The following is a 19,377-nucleotide window of genomic DNA, read 5'->3' on the forward strand; positions in this document are numbered from 1 at the left end:
ATGATCTGAAACTTCTAGCCTATAGGCTAAAACATGTCAGTACAAAGCAATCGTAAAAACATTAACTCAGTTTTTTTGTGTATTTAAATTATAAAATTAGATCACTGGCAACTACATCCAATTAAAACATATAAAATTTAATTCTATGTAGCTACCAATGATTCGTCAGAATTAGTACGTATTAAACTTTTCAGAATCTATTTACGAATCACTTAAGTAATCCTTTTAGACAACGGCCGCCATTCCATCACAATACGAGTGGGTAAGTGAAATAAAATGCCGAAGTTCAACGGAAAACATGTAGCTGCGTAGTAGGGCAGGGCGCATGCGCGACCCCATCGATCCTGCCATTCTCTCGCCGGGGCTCATTTGCCCCGCTGATAAGAAATTGGTGAGTATATCACAAAATTTACTCGTGTCAACAGTCGGTTTACCTGCATATAAATTATATAAATTGGCTAATAAAGTTACTAAAAAACAAGTGCATGTACCTAGCGGTGGCCCTGATTATTATAATCGCAAGCTTGGTTCGATTACACGTAAGTCAATATTTTCATATAAATAGGTGTCTATTTCTAATTTTTGTTATTTTTAAATCAATATTTATTTGTATTTAATGTGTACATTATTAAATTTTATTTTTTCTAATTGGATTCAAATAAATATTTGAATTCCTAATCATTATTAAATAAATAAGTACTTGAGCCGAAAATTCATTGTAATATTTTTACACATATGCTTACTTACATTGCCACGTGTTCAAAATAACATAACTAACATATAGATGTAAAATTTACATACTATTTATACTGAAATTAAATTTCTTTTGTACAAAACGTTAAGCGTTTTGCTAAAATACCAGATTATTTTACAAAATATTATGTAATATTGTATAATTACAATATCTTATACATAAAAATCTTTCTGTAAGTGTTCATATCCTAATAATGAATAGCATTCATTTTCACTATTAGATAATGCAATCATATACTCGTTGATTCGCAGTGACGAGTTTTAGAAATAGATACAAAATATATTGTGTCTGTTTAAACAAATATAAATACTCATAAAAGTAGTATCTAAAATTATCTACTAGTCGATAATGGCCGCGCCTACGCTCGGGCCAAAAACAAACAATAAATTTTAAATTTTAAAAATATATAACATATTAGACTTTATTATTAATCAATGTTAAATAATTTAAATTAATAACCAATTATTACTTAATTATTTATTTGAATTAGATTTTTAATTAATATCATTTAATTTTAATAACACAAGTAATTTTAATGTCAGTCGCCGACAGTTCGCTCTTCACCGACATCCATTATGTCGGCAAAACATGCGCAACAGGTTGGTAAGAGACAAGCGTCCTGATTGTGGCGTCCTTAAGATGCTATCACTTTAAATTTAAACCTAATATTTTTGTTTTGAACATTGTGTATATAAAAAAATATAATTTTATTACCCTTTTACATTAATAAAAATCAAGCTATGCAGTAATAACTAGGCACTGTTTATGTTGACGTCTATATATCAAATGGGAAAAACTTTATTGAATGTTACGCCCTCCAATCAATAATGGCCACTCGCAGCTCGGATGGAATTTAAGTAATTAATATAATTTTAAAAGAGCGTCCTACTAGAAAAATTTAATATTATAATATTTCGAAAAATGAAAACATATTTTTTGAAATGAAAACATATGTTACTTATTATAAATTAATATTCATCATATCATAGCAACCGTAAACCGTCTACTGAAGAACATAGGTCTCCCCCATATGGGAGGGGGTGGATATGCTAGTAGTTGCCACGGCAGGCTAGTTGGTTGTTGTTGGCAATCGCAGTTAGGCTTTGATGATGTTTTAAGAGGGACGCTGTTGTCCATTCCTCGACTATTAAATTCGCCTTTTACAACATCCACGGGAAATCTGTTATAAAAACATTCAGTTTCACTGATAAATTATTATTATTTAACCTGCGTACCTACATCTTGATGTACCGTTGGATATCAAAACATGATAAAAATAAAACGGTCAGCCATTTGTTGACGTTTTTTTTTTACAAATCAAAGCGCACCGTTTTTCATTATCAATATACACACTAATAAATCCCGAAAATGGATTATTATATAACTAACTTTTACCTGCAACTTCGTCCGCGCGAGTGGAATATGACCGGAATATAAAGTAAGCTATCTCCTTCTCCATCCACTATCCAATCTACGTGTATTCCAAATTACATAGTGAATGGGTAAGGAGTTAAGACGCCAGGAGGTAACAAACAAACTCAATATCACGCTTATAATATAGTATTATTAAGATTATTTATTAATTTATTGACCACATTACAAAAAAATGTCTGGTTCAAAAGGCGGACTTAATACTATATAGCATTCGCTCCCAGACAACCTGTAGCAAAACAGAAATTTAATTATGTGATAAAAAAAAATTAAAATTGTTGCTAATAAATATTTACACGTACGTACAAATCACAATACATACAATGGAGAACTACTGCACATCATGATTATATAAATATACATACATGAATACATTAAACAAATGTTACATAAATATACAAATATATATCATAAAAATATACATACATACTTATAGATTATATACGATAACATATTATCACTCAGGCAAAAATAAAAATGAGAACTGTTTTGGTGAAGCGTTTGTAGAGAGACACTAAATAATTAGTTTATAACTAGTTATTTTGCTGTAGTATGGCCTACAGGTGTTTACTGTACACATTATATTAACTGCAAAAATGTTTATATCTAATTAGAGAAAAAATAACTTTATTTTCAAATATAATCTCCATATGTTACAAGTATCTGTCTCCAGTTTGAAGTCACTCAAATCCGCTGGGATAAACTTTTAGTTCGAATAAACAATTCTTTTATAAACTATATACGTGAGAATGTCAGAAAATCCTTCATTGTAAACCTATACACAAAGAAAGGATTTTCCGAAAATTCACGCGAAGAAGAAGAAGACGTCAAGATATTTGATTTTGTTTTAGAAAAAAGTTATAAAAATAATTATTAATTTATTGAATTAAACAGCGAAAACATACATTCTTATTTCAGAATTCAATTCATTTTCTATTTTATTGTTAGTAATATGTAACACATTTTTAATTTAAAAAAGAAAAATTGATTAAATTATATAATCGAATATATTTTAACTTGTTTCTGTTAATTAAAAAATAATAAAATAAAACATACATACATATATAAAATAAAACATAGCTGATGCACCTCGCGCCATATGCGCCGTCATCAGAGCTTTATTGACGTCCGCCATTTATAACCTAGTACCTTTCCATTAAATACTAAGACCTGCGCATATCCCAGTCCGCTGCATCGATCATTCGGCACCTGAAGGCTGTATATGTGAAACAGTTATAAAAACAAAGCCTATTAGTATTATATCTGTTTATGTTCGCAAAGAATATCAAATGTATTAAGTGAAACTGAAATCTTTTGCCATACCATATAAGTTTATCTCAATAAAATTGGGCAGTTCTCTCAAATAAATATAAATTGGCAAACGACAAAAATTTATAACTCTCTCATATTGACAGTACCCACCGTGTTAATATGAGAGGGTAAGCACTTTCGTCGTTTTAATGTTTGTTTTTTCAATAAATTTTTGGCGTCCCTTTTAATGATGTATGGTTTCTACTTATAAAATTCTTCCTTATTTATGTTTGTTTGTTTATTTGTTGTTTTTTAATGAGTAAAAATGGCATGGTAACCCCGCCTGCGCTATCGGTAAACACTGGCGGGGTAGCAGTGAGAAGTTATCACCTGTCACTGGTACCCCGCCATCTTTACCTATCGGTAAGGATGAAAGGCAGGTCAGTTAGCCCATCGTGACGAATTCAACGATAAATTAGTCATGATAGTTACCAGGAGAAACCGCGTGGAGGTCGACCTGATAGAGTATATTGATAGCAATGAGGACTAACCTCAATCAATCCCAATCAATAACAATCTCTTCCACCCATTTATTTATTACCTTATATCGCCTTAACGGCTTAACCAATCAATAAGTAATTTTATATACACGTATTGTATGGAATAGAGAAGGATATAGGCTACTTTTTATCCCGGACCGTAAACATTCCGGTCAAGTGGACAAAGTCGCGGGTAAAAGCTAGGACTGTATACAAAAAAGCACTATTCAAAGCTGCTGTTGTATTAATAAATACTATTTTTTAAAAAGATTTATTCATTATTTTATTATTAGTTTATTTCCTACTATAAATTAAATATAAAATAAAATTTTGTGTGTTAATTCAAAGTAACATTCGTACGTACAAAGCCGCGAAAAACTACAAATATTTTATTAAATTAATTAACATTCCTTTAAGAAAGTGAAATTGTTTATTTTCCTAAAAAGAAACGAAACTATACGACCTGTGTTCCTTTGAAAAACATGTTTAAATTCGTTAATAGTAAAAAAAAAAATCTAATTATTCCGATTTCTGTCATTATATTTAAGCGAGTATCTAGCTGTGAATCACTCGCATTATAAACACAATCGATACACGAAGCACGACCGCTGTTAGATCCGATTGCAATCGGCAAGTAGGTACATATGGAATGATATCAATAACTAATTTATACCCTATGTTCACTCTATCACGTACAGTCAGCTTCGAAAAATCAAGCGCCTTGACAGAAAATAATGTTGGAGGCAAAACTTCGATTTTTAATTTTATCAAAATTATAAAAGTGTCATTAAAATATTATGAAGTGTCATTATAATTTAATATGATCAAATTGTTTAAAAATATGTTATTCGGATTAAATCTCGTCATTTACATGAAACAATTAGTTTTTACTTTAAACAAAACAGGAGGATTTATTATTTTTATTTTAAAACAAGTAAAAGGTAATGATGGATAATTAGACATTTTATATATACGCTGGTTTTTGTTCTTGACTTCGTCTGCGTGTCCGGGACATGTTTATTGACCAGGATAAAAAATAGACTACAGTCTTCTCCATCTCATATAGTACATGTATAGGTACCAAACGTCGTAGTGACTGATTATAATAGCATTGCTGCATTGCCCATAGAGATAATTTTCGAAAAAAAAAAAACAATAATCGACGTACGGATGTCAAAAAATTTACCAACAAAATTTTTTGACTATGGTATTTCATAGGACAAAGTAACTAAAGAAAATTTATTTGTCTCTTTTATATGTACGTTTGTTCCGACATCACGCACATTTTGCTACGTTAAATTGCTTGAAACTTTGACACTTATATTCCTAAAGATTTAACTCAAAGGTGGTGTAGGTTTTATCTTAATACACCTTCTAGAAATAATCTATTTTATTGGTCTTCCTAATTCAAAAATCTATGCTACTCGTAGTATGAAATAGTACATCTTACAACTCTGGTATAACAGCTTTTTAACATCTCAGCTTCCTAGATAAGTGGAGCGGTAACCGTAACAATTCTATCGATAGATTCATTTGTTTTTATTTTTACTCCACGCAACTACCTTTTACTTTGAATTGTCAATACTTTATTATGGGGGGGGACCTGGTGTCTAAGATACAAGTTACGACTTAGTTTAGGCTCCAGATCTCCCACAAATTATGATACTTTTATTTTGTATAAAGTAAAATGTAATATTATTATACATTGTAATTTGTGGAGATGAATAAACTAATTTTTATTATTATTATTATTATTATTTGACACTTACTTAAGAGATTGGGCCATCCTTATCATTACTGTCTTCAAATATATGAAGCTGACTGTACATACAACCGTACGTTGTATTGTAGGATGTTACATGCATGTAAAAATAGAAATGACATTATAGATTCGTGCGGTCCCGGACCTAAAGTTGGGCACGCGTTTGCCATACTAATGAGGCTGTGTTTGCCGCAGTTAGTTTGGCAGGTCGTTAAAACCACTAATAGGTAGGTACAAGTACATTAACCAAGTTTGGGTCGTACAAATCAACAACTCAATACATCAGTTCTGTTGATTGTTGTTGTACTTGAATGTAATATTATAATTTGAATATGCACCGAATAGATCCGGGAATAAAGAAATCTTTAGCTGCAAATATAGAAATTGGGTCGCAATTTTTTAATCCGTGAATAGTGAAAACACGAATAAAGGAAGCCTGAATAAGCCTGAAGCTTTTACTCCAATGCCAAATTTCACTAATAATATTCCAGCAGTAACGGACTTAATTAATGTGTTACGTATCATTCCAAATTTCACGGATTTCCACAAATTCTATAAAACACATTTACCTACAAAATTTGTTGACCTCTGCACTCCATAGCACAAAGCAAAAAAAATTTAACTCATAGCTTTAATTTCAAAAATTGAATTTTCTACTTTCATTACTTTGAAAAGAATTCCTATAAAATTTACAAGCATGGGTATAATTGGTGCAATACAGATTTTTGCGTAACCTAGATTTTTTTTAATTGTTGATAATGGAATGATAATCTCGCATGCGCTAACGGCATACGTTGGCTGGACACCAGTGACGGATGACAGACGAAAATAAAAAGGCAGGTCAGTTTACGCATCGTTATGAATACACATCGAATTCAGCACGATGGTTTCCAGGGGAGGCCCTCCCCTGGAAACCATCGTGCATCATGGAGATCAACCTAACAGGGATATATTGCTAGCAATGGGACTGGTAGTCCGCATTAATAACAATTTCTTCCCCCTCCCCCCATTATTATTTTTCAAAACAAATATGTAGGTATTACTCTCTGGAAAGAACTCTCTTAATACTGGGTATATAATTAAACTATGATTAATTATGGAATTCTAATTATCTAATTTTACATTTAAATTTATTAAAATATACTTAAACAACTACATTTATTAATCAAAATAATTACACGGTTAAGCTCAATCCATAAGTAGATGAATGTAATAAGAATAAGGAGATTAGAATATAACAACAAAATTGGTATTAACTATGTATGTAAAGTGTTATGGCAAAAAGTACAAATGTTGACATATTTGCAAAATTCAATATATTTAAGTCTCTCATTTTGGGACAATTTAATAAAAAGGTATAATAAATAATTGATCAATCCTTTTAATACGAAATATATAATCATAGCATACCTATATATTTATGGACGTCATCTTTCGTCATGTTATTTTGGCTGAAATAAATAAATTATAAAATATTATTTTTCTTCGAAAAATGTCATGGTAACCAATAATTAAGCTAGTAGTACACCTAAACCATTTCTATTTATATTTCAATTGAGATAAAAACTGTAATCGTAGTGAATGTCTTGTTGGGTACTTTAATAAATTAATTAATTAATTATCAAAAAATTGTAATCTGCATTCAACACAATAGGACCCCATTGACATAGAGTCACCACTCGGATTAAAATGAACGCATCAAATTAAGCAACATAATTTCATTCAATCGTTTTCCCAACGCATCACTTTGTATCAATAACCAGTTTGTAATCGCGGGGGCGCTGTGTAACGTGGCGCCAACTGCGTCCACAGTGACGACATAAAATTATATATACATACATACATACAAATAATAAACGAATCATCACCACTTAGTTTACTACGGTACGACCTCATTTATATTTAAATGTTTATTTGCGGAAAACATACACCTTAAGCACACCGCTTTATTAGTGAAAGTCACCTGTCTTAATTTAATCTTATTATTAGGAGCCCACGGGTTTTCAAGGCTCGTGCTGAAAATCAGCGCTGTAGCGTTGTTGACACTATAGCAACATGCTGAACTAGGACATCGTTTTGACAAATATTGCAACGCATGTACAGACACACACATTTTTGCTAAACTGCTGTTATTTATTATTATTATTGTTTTTAGTTTTTTTATGCTAGAAACCTTAGTTTCGGTTTTTACAACTTAGACTTACGGGTGCGTTACACCAAGTAAGTCTAAGAGTTTTTGTTAATCAATAATTAGGAGGATCTTGTAGTGATTTGCACACGATACGGCATATATTTAAGAATACTGTATTATTATTATTTTTAAATTTAGTTATTTTGTAACCCTGGGTATGGGTGCTGTGGTATATTTGTACAAAATAAAGTTTCTTTCGTTCTTTCTTAAAATTTACAGTTTTATACGGAACAAATAATTTTATCTTTATTTAAACGATGTTACAGATTGATCCCGTAAAAATTCCATCAAAATCGATTGAGTAGTTTAGTTTAAAATTAAAAATAACTTGTTTTAACAGAATTAAAGTCGGTTTTTTTTCTACGAAACACGATCTTATTCATGTAGTACACATTTGTAATATTATAACTATTTATATAGAATGTGTGTGAATGAATTTTTATATAGTTATTATTGGAACTCATACATGTATCAAAAAATTTAGAAGAACTAATCAGACAAACATATATATCGATATTAATGGGCTTATACAATAACAGTTCATACGACGAACCAATATTGACAAATGACAAGCACCAATGAAACAACGGCGTTGAGTTTATTTGATTTTTATGAAGTGTTTTTATTGCCCATTGAACTCATTTTTCCTTATAGGAGATTTCATAAAATCATTTTGATACGTGAATATCAATATACATATGGTAAAGTAACGTTGCCAGTATATCAAATCGGTTGCCAACTCACTTCCGATATTTCGGGCTAAAGCGAATAAAAAAGAGCTAGATTAGCCCGAAAATGTACTTAAAGCCATTCTGAAAGCTGGCAATTTTAAGTCATTTTTGATGACATCATTTATACGAGTATATAACAAAGTCTTTCATTTATTTCAACAGGTCGTAAATTCAGGCTAGATTTGGATTTATAGGTTAAATTAAAATATAAGGGGCTGAGTAAAGAATAACTTTCCATCAATTATCACACAAAATGACATAAATTATTGATAAATTTATATAGATACAAGAATAGGTACGCGAATAATTCAATTAAGAGTTTTATTTTACGTAAAATTGTAATTTATTTGACGTTGAATTATAGAAACGCTGCTTTATACCCTTGACTGAAGTAATTAAGTACAGAGTATGCGAAAACAGAGTGTAATTCCGTTATAAAACCGTTTTATCCTCGACTTATATGTACGCCTTTATATGACAAATGTCTTATTTTAGTTACACTTTTATTACACAAATCTTTTCTATTTACGGAGCTGAAATAGAAAATGTTATCAAATTTACGACCTTGGCGTAGCGGTTTAATATACCGCTTTACCTTTCAGTGGTCACGGGTTCGAAAATAAATAATGAAGAAAGACATAAGTTACTTCTTATCCGGGGTCCCAGACACACAGATGAAACCACGGGCACGGCTATTAAATAATCTAAATGTGAAAGATGGTTTCCCTGTTACCACGAAGGCTCCTCTAAGGGGCGTAAAGGCATTGTTAGTAACAGGATCTATAAACTCCATTGCTAACAGTCTAGCCTATCAGGTCGACCTCCATGCGATTACCCCTGGAAACTATAATAGTAAATTATTGACTTTGTCACTATGAGCTAATTAACCTACTTTCATCCTCATCTATCATTCTTCACTGCTGTGCCGCCCGTGTGTTCCGATACCGCAGGCGAGGCTACCATTTTCATCCATAAAAAACGGTTCCTCTGCGGTACAACAAACATATTAATATGTTTCTTTGCATTCCACACATTTAAAAATTAGTATTTTTATAATTAAGTAAACTACTGGCAGCTTTTATTTTGATATGACAAAAAGCGCGGGTGGACGCGCCGACAGATCGCCTACGACCGGCGCCCGCGCACCTGCCGCCCCCTCACACCGCTGCCACTTACACACCTCCGCTGTTCATAGATAAAAAGTAGACAGGTATATATTATAAAAAAAATACTAACTCTAAATCAAACATAGTATATAATAATATTCATTATTGATACCCTTCATTAGTTTCAGTTTTTTCAAGCATTTTTGTATTTACTTTCTAATCAATTTAATCAAAAAATCGTTATTCTGTGTAAATACATACCTAGTTTTTACATTGATTTGATATTAAAATAACGTGTTAAGCTAAATTTTAACACATTTTTCGGTAATATAACACATAAAATATTTAGACCAATACAAACAGGATTGGCACCGCTTAAGAGTTACTGTTAAGCGTAAGAGAAATGTTTTTATTCTACAAGGCTCAAACCTGCAAGCATCCAGTGTTAAATTACTATACAACTAATCCTATTAGTTTCTATTCTTATCCTTGTAGTTTCATAAATGCGAAAGTGTGTAACGAGGGAATATTTACATTAATTCTGAAATCATTATGATCATAAGTTTCGCATATCCTAACTCTTAATATTTTATAATTTATTATGAAAAAAATTAATGTTATTTTTTGGAACAAAATCTTAAATTATTATCTCACTTGTTTTACCCGCGACTTCGTTCACATGACCGGAATATGTTCACTAACCGGAATAGAAAGTTGCCTATGTCCTTCTTCATACCATAATTATTATATAATATTTTTTTTTATTTTCTTCCAATATTTATAATAATTGATTAAACCGTTAAGACGTTAAGAAGTCACAAACAAACAAACGGGCTGTCACATAATATAATATAATAAATATATATATTATAATAAATGCGAAACTTTGTAACGATGAACGGATTCATAGATAGATGGATGTTTGTTATTCATTCACACAAAAACTACTAAACGGTTTTTAATGAAAATTGGTACACGGGTAAGTCATATCCTAACTTAGCATGTAATCTTAACAAAGTCACGAGATATAGCTATCACAGTAATTTTGCATTAAATAAAAAGTGAGTCATTGTAGGCAACTGACACATCTGCAAAATAATCTATGACCGTAGAAAGCTTGAATGAATATTAGTGAATGGACATCGAGTATAAACTCGATTGGAGTCCAGGCTATGTCTGTTATGTTTATTGCAGTTGAAGCTGCGGCACCGCGTTATCTAGCACTTAGTCGCGTGCATTGCATGACCAGTGCCGGATTTAGAATGGCCTAGGGTGAGCCTCGCCCATACTTTGTTCAATTTCTTAATGATAAATTGCAAATAGAGTGCCAGTAATATTTGTTTAGTAATTCATTTTATATTCATTTTCATTCTACCTAAAAATAGATACCACTAGTTATAGCCCGCAACTTCACTCGCGTGAATCAATCTTTACACAAAGTACCCTATGTGCAAAATTAGGATATAACCTATATTGTATACCAAATTTCATTCAAATCGTTGCATACTTTCGCATTGATATTATTAATAGAATATTTGTATTTTAATTGATTTATAAATCGCAAAGTACACGCGTTCAAATCTGGCTGACACGAAATTAGTGTATCAATTTAATGATATTGTGTGACTAATTTCATCATCTAATTCGTTTTTTTTATGCAACTAAGAATGGCAAACAAGCCGACGACCCACCCGATGGAAACTGGTAACCGTTGCCTATAGACATGAGCAACACCATGGACATAACAGAGTATACTGTTTCGCCAATGATACTCCCCATGCGTTGCCATTCCTGAGGACTAAGTGTTATTTCTCTTAATTCTATAAATTCACGCCATATCCCACCCTTCAAACCGAAACACAGCCATGTAAACACAACTGCTTCACGGTTGAAACACGAATGATTTGAAAAACTGGTGATGCAAAACACCAATAAGAAACCGTAGAGGCGATAGATTTCCATCCTACCATGTTGGATTCTGATGTGCTCTGCGAAATGTGAACAGAACATAAAGCAGTAATTTCGCAAAATTACCGAATTAAAATATTAGGTTAAAAGATGAAGTTTAAAAAATGACACCTCAGAATCAACCCTAATATATGAGAAGGGTGGGATGGATTATTAGTAATGCAATTTACCAGTCCGATTGCTAGCAATATAATACCTGCCAAGTATCCACGTGATCTCCCCTGGAAACAATCGTGCTCAATTCTAGGTGTATTCATCACGATGAGCTAACTGACCTGCCTTTTCATTCTCACCTATCATCCCTCACTGGTGCCCCACCAGCGTACACCGTTAGCGCGGGCGGGGTTACCATTCCATTATCATCCATTAAAAAATATATAACTGAATCTATAAACGATTATCACGCAATTATCAATCATGTAAAATTGACAATTCTAATTGATCCCATGGCGCCTTAATCTAAGATATACCAACATATATTTACATAAATACACAATTATATATATTTTTAAGATTAATTAAGATTAATAATATGTCTAATGTTATGACAAATATTATACGTGGTCATAGATAGATATGTAAAAAATATACGCTACGCGATAACCTCCTCATCTTTTGTTTTATCTCTTCCGTTGACCATATTCAGATAATTATTGGTAGGTAAAACCATTAATAAATATACGTTGGCATAAAGGATATAATATTAATAAGTTACCTACTTTTGACCATATTCCCATTAGTTACAAAAATATCTACAACCTACTCTTGAATCTAATATCGATATCAAACTAATTTAATGCCAGTGACAATTTTGTACTGCTCTCATAGAATAACGATAAGGAATTAAGTTAAAATTGGGATCGATTTGCAATAGTTTGCATTAGCAAGTTGCGCTAATATGCATTTATCAGAACAATATGGAAACATTATGTCGCTAATATTACAATTAGAGTGTGAAACGTTTCAAAACGATCTCTGTTATAGCTACCATTATCTCTCGCCTGTAAGAAAAATAATATTTTATATATAAGTTGTATATTACTAAATACATATTCTTCCAGTATAGATATTCTATTTGTTACGTATTTTACTGTGACTACTTGAATTTTTTAAGTTTGTGGATTCTTAATTGTTGTGATTGTATGTATATGTTTATAAGGTTATCAATTATAAACCGATAACGAATTTTATATATATATATATATATATATATATATATATATATATATATATATGCTTGTTTTTAATATATATGTATATATCAAAATTTGAAACACATATATAATGCATGAGGGATACCATAGATGTCACAATGTGTATTTTGTAACGTCCACATCGAACGTGCTGTTCATGTCTATAGGCCTCGATTACCACTTTCTATCAGGTGGGCAGTGAGCTTATTTTTAATTTCAATTTGAATAAAAATGAAATAAAAATGGTAACTAGCGTAAATATCACACAAATTATTCATTTATTTGATTTATACCTAGCACTTTTTTGCACCAATGCAGAAGGTATCCTTATCGCTAAGCGATTCATTTTAATAACTGCATCCTTAATAAAACAATAACAACGTATAAATTTGCATAATTTACAAAAAATAAAAATTTCTGTTATTTCATTTCCATGTTACAGGCTACTTGAAATAAAACTCATTCTGTATCAGATAAACGGCAATTTATTAAACATAAATTATAAATAAAAAAAAATGAACATCTCTTTTTTAAAGGAATTGTCTAAATATAATTTTATCATTCACCAAAACATTGGTTACCTACTTACATCTATGTGTACATATATATACGTAAAACTTTTCAAAATTAAAATATTAGATTTAATTATTGTCCGAATATAATAAAAGTATAATCTTGTGCAGATTTCTCTCTTTCAATATAAAACTACCTTTTCAAAATTTACCATACATGAAAGACAGAGATTTAAACAACTTACCATGCTTATAACATGTTTCAAATATATACCTGCCCCAGGTAATATGAAAGAAAGAAGAGTTGATTTTCTATATTGCCAGACCGTCGCGTGTCTAAAGTGTCGTTAGACGTCGCCCTTAAATCCTAAACTGAATTAATATTGCCTAGACTTACTGCACCTTAATTCAAATGCGTCTACTCTAGATTACATACTTTTAGATGGAGCATTAAGTGTAAAAACGTCCCAAAGACGATCCACCAATAGACGCAAAATGGATCATTAATAATTAGATCTAACATTCTTACGGTTAGCAATACATTCTAATATCTCTACATCAGGTGGATCTTCACGTACTCCACTCTGGAATCTACTCGTAGCTTAATTAATTCCTGATAATTCTGTTACGTCGAGCCAGCTGACCTGACTTCTTGCTCATTATTTTGTAGTTACTCGGTGTAACTACTAAAGCAATGCACCAATAAAATCGCCCAGGCGAGTGTGCTATTATATTAATTTACACTTTATTCCATCATTCATAAAAATAATGAGTACAGTAAATTTTAATGTGAAGTGATACCATTCTCTTATGTTGATAAAATACTAGTTGATGCGACTGCTGCTTTTTTTTTACTAATATATTACACACTATTATTCTACGTTAAAAGTAATAACTATAATATTTTGAGTTCCCCGTTCGAGCACACACTAATGAATAACGTATATCAATGCATTGTTTATGGTACGTATTCACTTACACAAGAATAAGAAAGACAAGAAAGACCTGTTATCGACAAAGCGTTTATAGAGTGTAGTCTATCTAGATATTTATAAAACATGTACTCCACTCTCTCTGGCTTTACAATGTATATGTTTCAGGTTTTATTAGCAAATGTCTGGATTATGAGAGCTTTCGTTGCTCGGCTTATATTATGAGGCGCTGTTACATGACTTCCTCAATAGGGACCTAAATCGCATATTGCAAATGCAAATGTATAAACGCTAAAAATAGTTCTGCCACCCGAGTACGGAGTAGAAAGTAATATTTGTAAATCAATTCCATGCAAACCTTCGTTTAAATCTTAATCGAAAGCTTATCTGTCATAACGAACTTATATTTTTAATTTGGATAAAAAAATATTTAATACGACAAATAAATTCTTATTTATTATGACGAATGCAAAAAAACTGATTGATATATTCAAAGATTCGAATAATAAAATTTAAGTTGTAAATTTAAGTTTAAGTTATGGTTCTGCAAAAAAAAATTAGTTTAAACGTGACAAAATTATTATTGGAAGTCCAAAAACAAAAAAAAAGAGTTCGATCGTGACAAAATTCGAAATTAAATTAAATTAGAAATTAATTTAAATTAGTTTAGAACCTAGAAAATCGTTTTAGAATTAAATTAGCAAAGATAATTTTAATTTTAAATTCGTGTACGTGTACACCCAAAAAAATAAATTAAGGTATTTAGTAGTTAAATGTAAATTAGGAGATTTATAACGTCCAAATTTTGAAGTCGTTAATAAATGTAATAAAGTTTGGCAATCGTAGTTAGGTCCATGTGATGTTTAAAGAGGGAGGCTGCTTCCCCTTCATCGACAAATAAGTTCCTTTAGTCGCCTGTTACGACATCCACGGAAAAGGAAAGCTAATACGGGAATAGCAGCAATTAGCATATGCGTACGTTATAAAATAAACCTAAGTTCCAAATTTTTCTAGACTTAGTAGTTTCGGCTGTGTGTTGATAGTCAGTCAAGTCAATCAACTATTAAAAAAAAATATATAAATTCCAATACTAACACTAACGGAAATATTACGACATTTGACCCAAACATATCAGGCTAACAAGTGAATTAAAGCTCGTAATATTAATAACGCGACAATCCTCACCGAAGTCGACTGGCGCCTCTTAGAACGGCGCCCAAGTTGTAAAATATAACTGGTTCCTGCATTTATTGTCCATGACTCATTATAATATCTACGAACACAACAAATTCACAAGAAATTATGCGAATTTAAAAGATTCGACTCCACTATTGTACTGGTACTCGTATTGAAAGACAAAAGCTAGGTTTTACGGAATACTGCGGCATAATTGGAATTTAAGTGCGTTCGTACCGAATTCTGAAAACGTATCAATAATTTAGCAATTTTCAGAAACAATAAAATTATATGTGTATAATATATAAGTTAACCTGGCCCTCAAGTTAGGACACTTTGTATTATGAAAAACTAAAAAACTAACTTTTAAGGGTACATCTTCAACTCTTCTACTGACTTCAAAACAGTCCGTTTCCTAAATTGGTCCGACTGGAAATCGAACATGAAACCCCATCTACGAAAAACAATGTGCAATATAGACGTCGTCATTTTTAAAAAAAGACTTCAAGAAAAGCGAGATTCATATTTCAATTTAATTTTTGTATTGTTACATACACATACATACGTCAATTATGACAATACTAAAATGGAGCCAACATGTAAATAAATACTATCGATTAATAAAAAAAAAAAAATAACAAAATTAGCTTAAAATTAACGAAGATAACGCATAATAGATGCACGAAAAATACAAATTTAGGAGCTTTTAGGAATCGCTTAAAAATTATTGGAAAATATACAGAATTTCGTGTATATTTTTTTGATGAGGGATGATAGGTAAAGATGAAGTCAGGCCAGACGACATAATTAATCAGAAACTAACTATCATGGTTATCAGAGGAAAGCGCATGAGGTTGACCCGACAGAGTATATTATTAAGAATATTAGACTATTAATCCCCATTACTGACCCATCCCCACCCCCACCTCCAATGTAAGCTAATATTTTTACAAGTCAGATTTACCACTTTGTTAAATGGCTCGAGATACTAATTAACGTATTTTAATTACTTTACGAAATTAATTTAATTAAGTCATGCAAACAACAAATCAAATACAACGTGCTATAAACTAATATAAGTAAGCCTAGGTCATGTCTCACTAACGTGTTTATTGAATATATAATATCTAGAGTCTACAATTTATCTTACCTACCAGCTATTATATTCTATTGGGAACATCTAGTCCCACATTGCATTATCAGATTTGTGTAGGTGATTCTTCTGTAAACTGACCATGAACTGTACACAAATGTCATAAAACATCTATAATCTTATATCTGTGTTCGTTATCTCTTGATAAATCGATGATTCTCTCATTAAAGACTACTATCTACATATATAATATGAAATCATCATTATTCATGTATGTCTATTTGTACATTACCTAAAATAAATTGGCTGAACTAAATTCAGTGAAATTAGGTAAATGAACAAATCTAACCATAATACAAAAATATATTACTATGATGCTTTATTAGTTATATAATTATAAATATATATTTTTTACTAATTTATATTTACTTAATAATACACAATATTATACTTATTATAAAATTCACCGTGTGTGCCCCGGCATAGAATGGGCCACCCCTTCTTTTCCCGTGGGTGTACGACACCCACGTATCCCGCGTCTTCAATCACATGCATCAGTATTTAAAGTATCCTATGTACTAGACTAGGATATAACCTATCTGTGTACCAAATTTCACTCGAAACCTTTCAGCAATTTTTGCGTGAAAAAGTAACAAGCATTCATCTATCCATCCATCGTTACAAACTTTCGGAATTTTAATATTAATAGGATATCTTTCATAATAGGATAGGATATTTCGCAATTTTAATATTAATAGGATATCATTAATAGGATTTCTTAGTTCTCTGCAACTTTAATGTATCTATGGTATTATATTATTTTCTTTTTTATTTGGGAAAGTGTTATAATTCCGTCAACCACTAACATGAACGAAGCCGCGGGGATGGCTTGTTTATTAATATTTTAATGTGTCTATTAATTAAAATACAATCCAATGACGCACATAAGTTCATCGCGACGCGGATCAAAGGGGGCCGAATGACAAAACATTTTGATATCATCTTAATCGCACTCCCACACACGTGTCCACACAATGGGTACATACTCGTTTTTTGTTTACAAAAACATCAAACAATGATGTTATGTCATGTACCATTTGATTGATTCCCGTCATTTGCCACTCGTAAAATTTCGTTCGGCTAAAAAATAAGTTTACTTGTCGCTATGGAGACTGATGACGGATTAGTCATTGCACAAATGGCCTTATAATTGATGTTCATATCTCATCTATCTAATGAAACTGCAACTTTTTGTCAATGTGGAACTAAGAAATAGATTCTTGAATAAAAAAAAAACACAAAGTCATACATTTCGAGTACCAGAGCGAGACTTTGTACAAAAATCGTCAGTATGGGTACTTGTGTGTGTCGCCGTGTATGCCCCTACATAAAATGGGCCGCCCCTTCCTTTCCCGTGGGTGTCCTAAGAGGCGACAAAGGGTGGGCGAAGGATGGGCAACGGCGTCCCTCTTAAAACATCTCTAAAAGCCTCCAACCCGCCTGCCAATCATGGCAACTACTGGCAAAACTCCCCTTATGGGGAAGGCTTATGTTCAGCAATGGACAGTTAACGGCTGAAATAATAATAATAATGGGTATTAGACATGGGTTATATCCATATTACCTATCCGACATCTTTTGGGTTCCGCTGGACATTGATGACGGAAAAATGGTCATCATTCATTTTATTACCAGAGGGAGACTTTGTACAAAAGTCGATGGCTTGGCTACCTCTGTCCCATTCGTGTTTCTACCGTAAAGCAGTTTTGTTTGCATGGCTGTGTTTCAGTTTGAAGGGTGGGATATGGCGTGAATTTACAGGGTACAGAGGAATAACATCTGCGTCCTCAGGAATGGCAACGCATGGGCAAAACAGTATACTCTGTTATGTCCATGGTACTGCTCATATCTATAGGCGACGGTTACCACTTTCCATCAAGTGGACCGTCAGCTTGTTCAACATTCTAAGTTGTATAAAAAAAAAGTCTTCTGCGAGGTCCGTGGTGCTGTTCATATCTGCAGACGACAGTTACCACTTTTCATCAATAGGCCGTCATTAATTTTTGCCATATTATTGTAAAAAATAAATATTGTGTATTTTGCAAACTTATGATAGGTATGATGAGAACCACAATGTATTCTGGATATTACATACACTCGAGATCAATAATTGCGGGTCACCTAAAAAAAATCTATAAATCTTGGAAACTAAGAATGCTAGCTTAATTAAATAAACCGTGTTTAATAGACAATATAATACTCCTTAAATGAAAGTTAAAAAATTTATAAGTTACTGCATTTTATTTTATAAAAAATACATAAAGAAAAAAAAACTGCTGATCTCGCTTTAAAACAAAAATAGGAAACATGTAATTTTTGTACAACAATATGATTTTCTTGAATTTTAAACTTTGTATTGCCTTCTCGTGCTTCCATTACTACATTTAAGCGATTTTGTGCATACTGTACACCAAGGTTTTTATACGATTTTGACAAATATTCTCCCTTATATTCGGATTCTGGTGCATTCTTCAGTTGTAAGCGACAGGATTACAGGTTGAATAATAAATATTGAACACTATCAATATGGTTTATATACATACTTAAATGACAGATCAGAAACAAAAGCAAAATCAAATGCAGTAATTTCATTGATCCATCTTCGAAAGTCTCCCTTTTTTAAATTTGATTTTTTTATAATATAACCTCGCAGTAATTAAGAAGTTTTAATAACTTAA

The 19,377-nt window shown here is 31.6% G+C and overlaps 1 protein-coding gene across 2 annotated transcripts in view; it reads left to right on the forward strand.

The window, feature by feature from the left end:
* The first annotated feature begins 267 nt into the window (after positions 1 to 267).
* Positions 268 to 19,377, forward strand: part of LOC113512627 (neuroendocrine protein 7B2) — a 28,220-nt gene continuing 9,110 nt past the window's right edge. The window contains exon 1 of one of the 2 annotated variants that reach the window (XM_031914835.2): positions 268 to 391. The gene's annotated coding sequence lies outside the window, so the exon portion shown is untranslated. Of the gene's footprint in view, positions 540 to 19,377 lie in introns of both variants that reach the window. The other variant, XM_026896532.3, reaches the window with a different exon arrangement.

Source organism: Galleria mellonella, unplaced genomic scaffold (assembly GCF_026898425.1).
Source record: "Galleria mellonella isolate WM207_F2 unplaced genomic scaffold, CSIRO_AGI_GalMel_v1 utg537, whole genome shotgun sequence".
Classification (NCBI taxonomy): domain Eukaryota; kingdom Metazoa; phylum Arthropoda; class Insecta; order Lepidoptera; family Pyralidae; genus Galleria; species Galleria mellonella.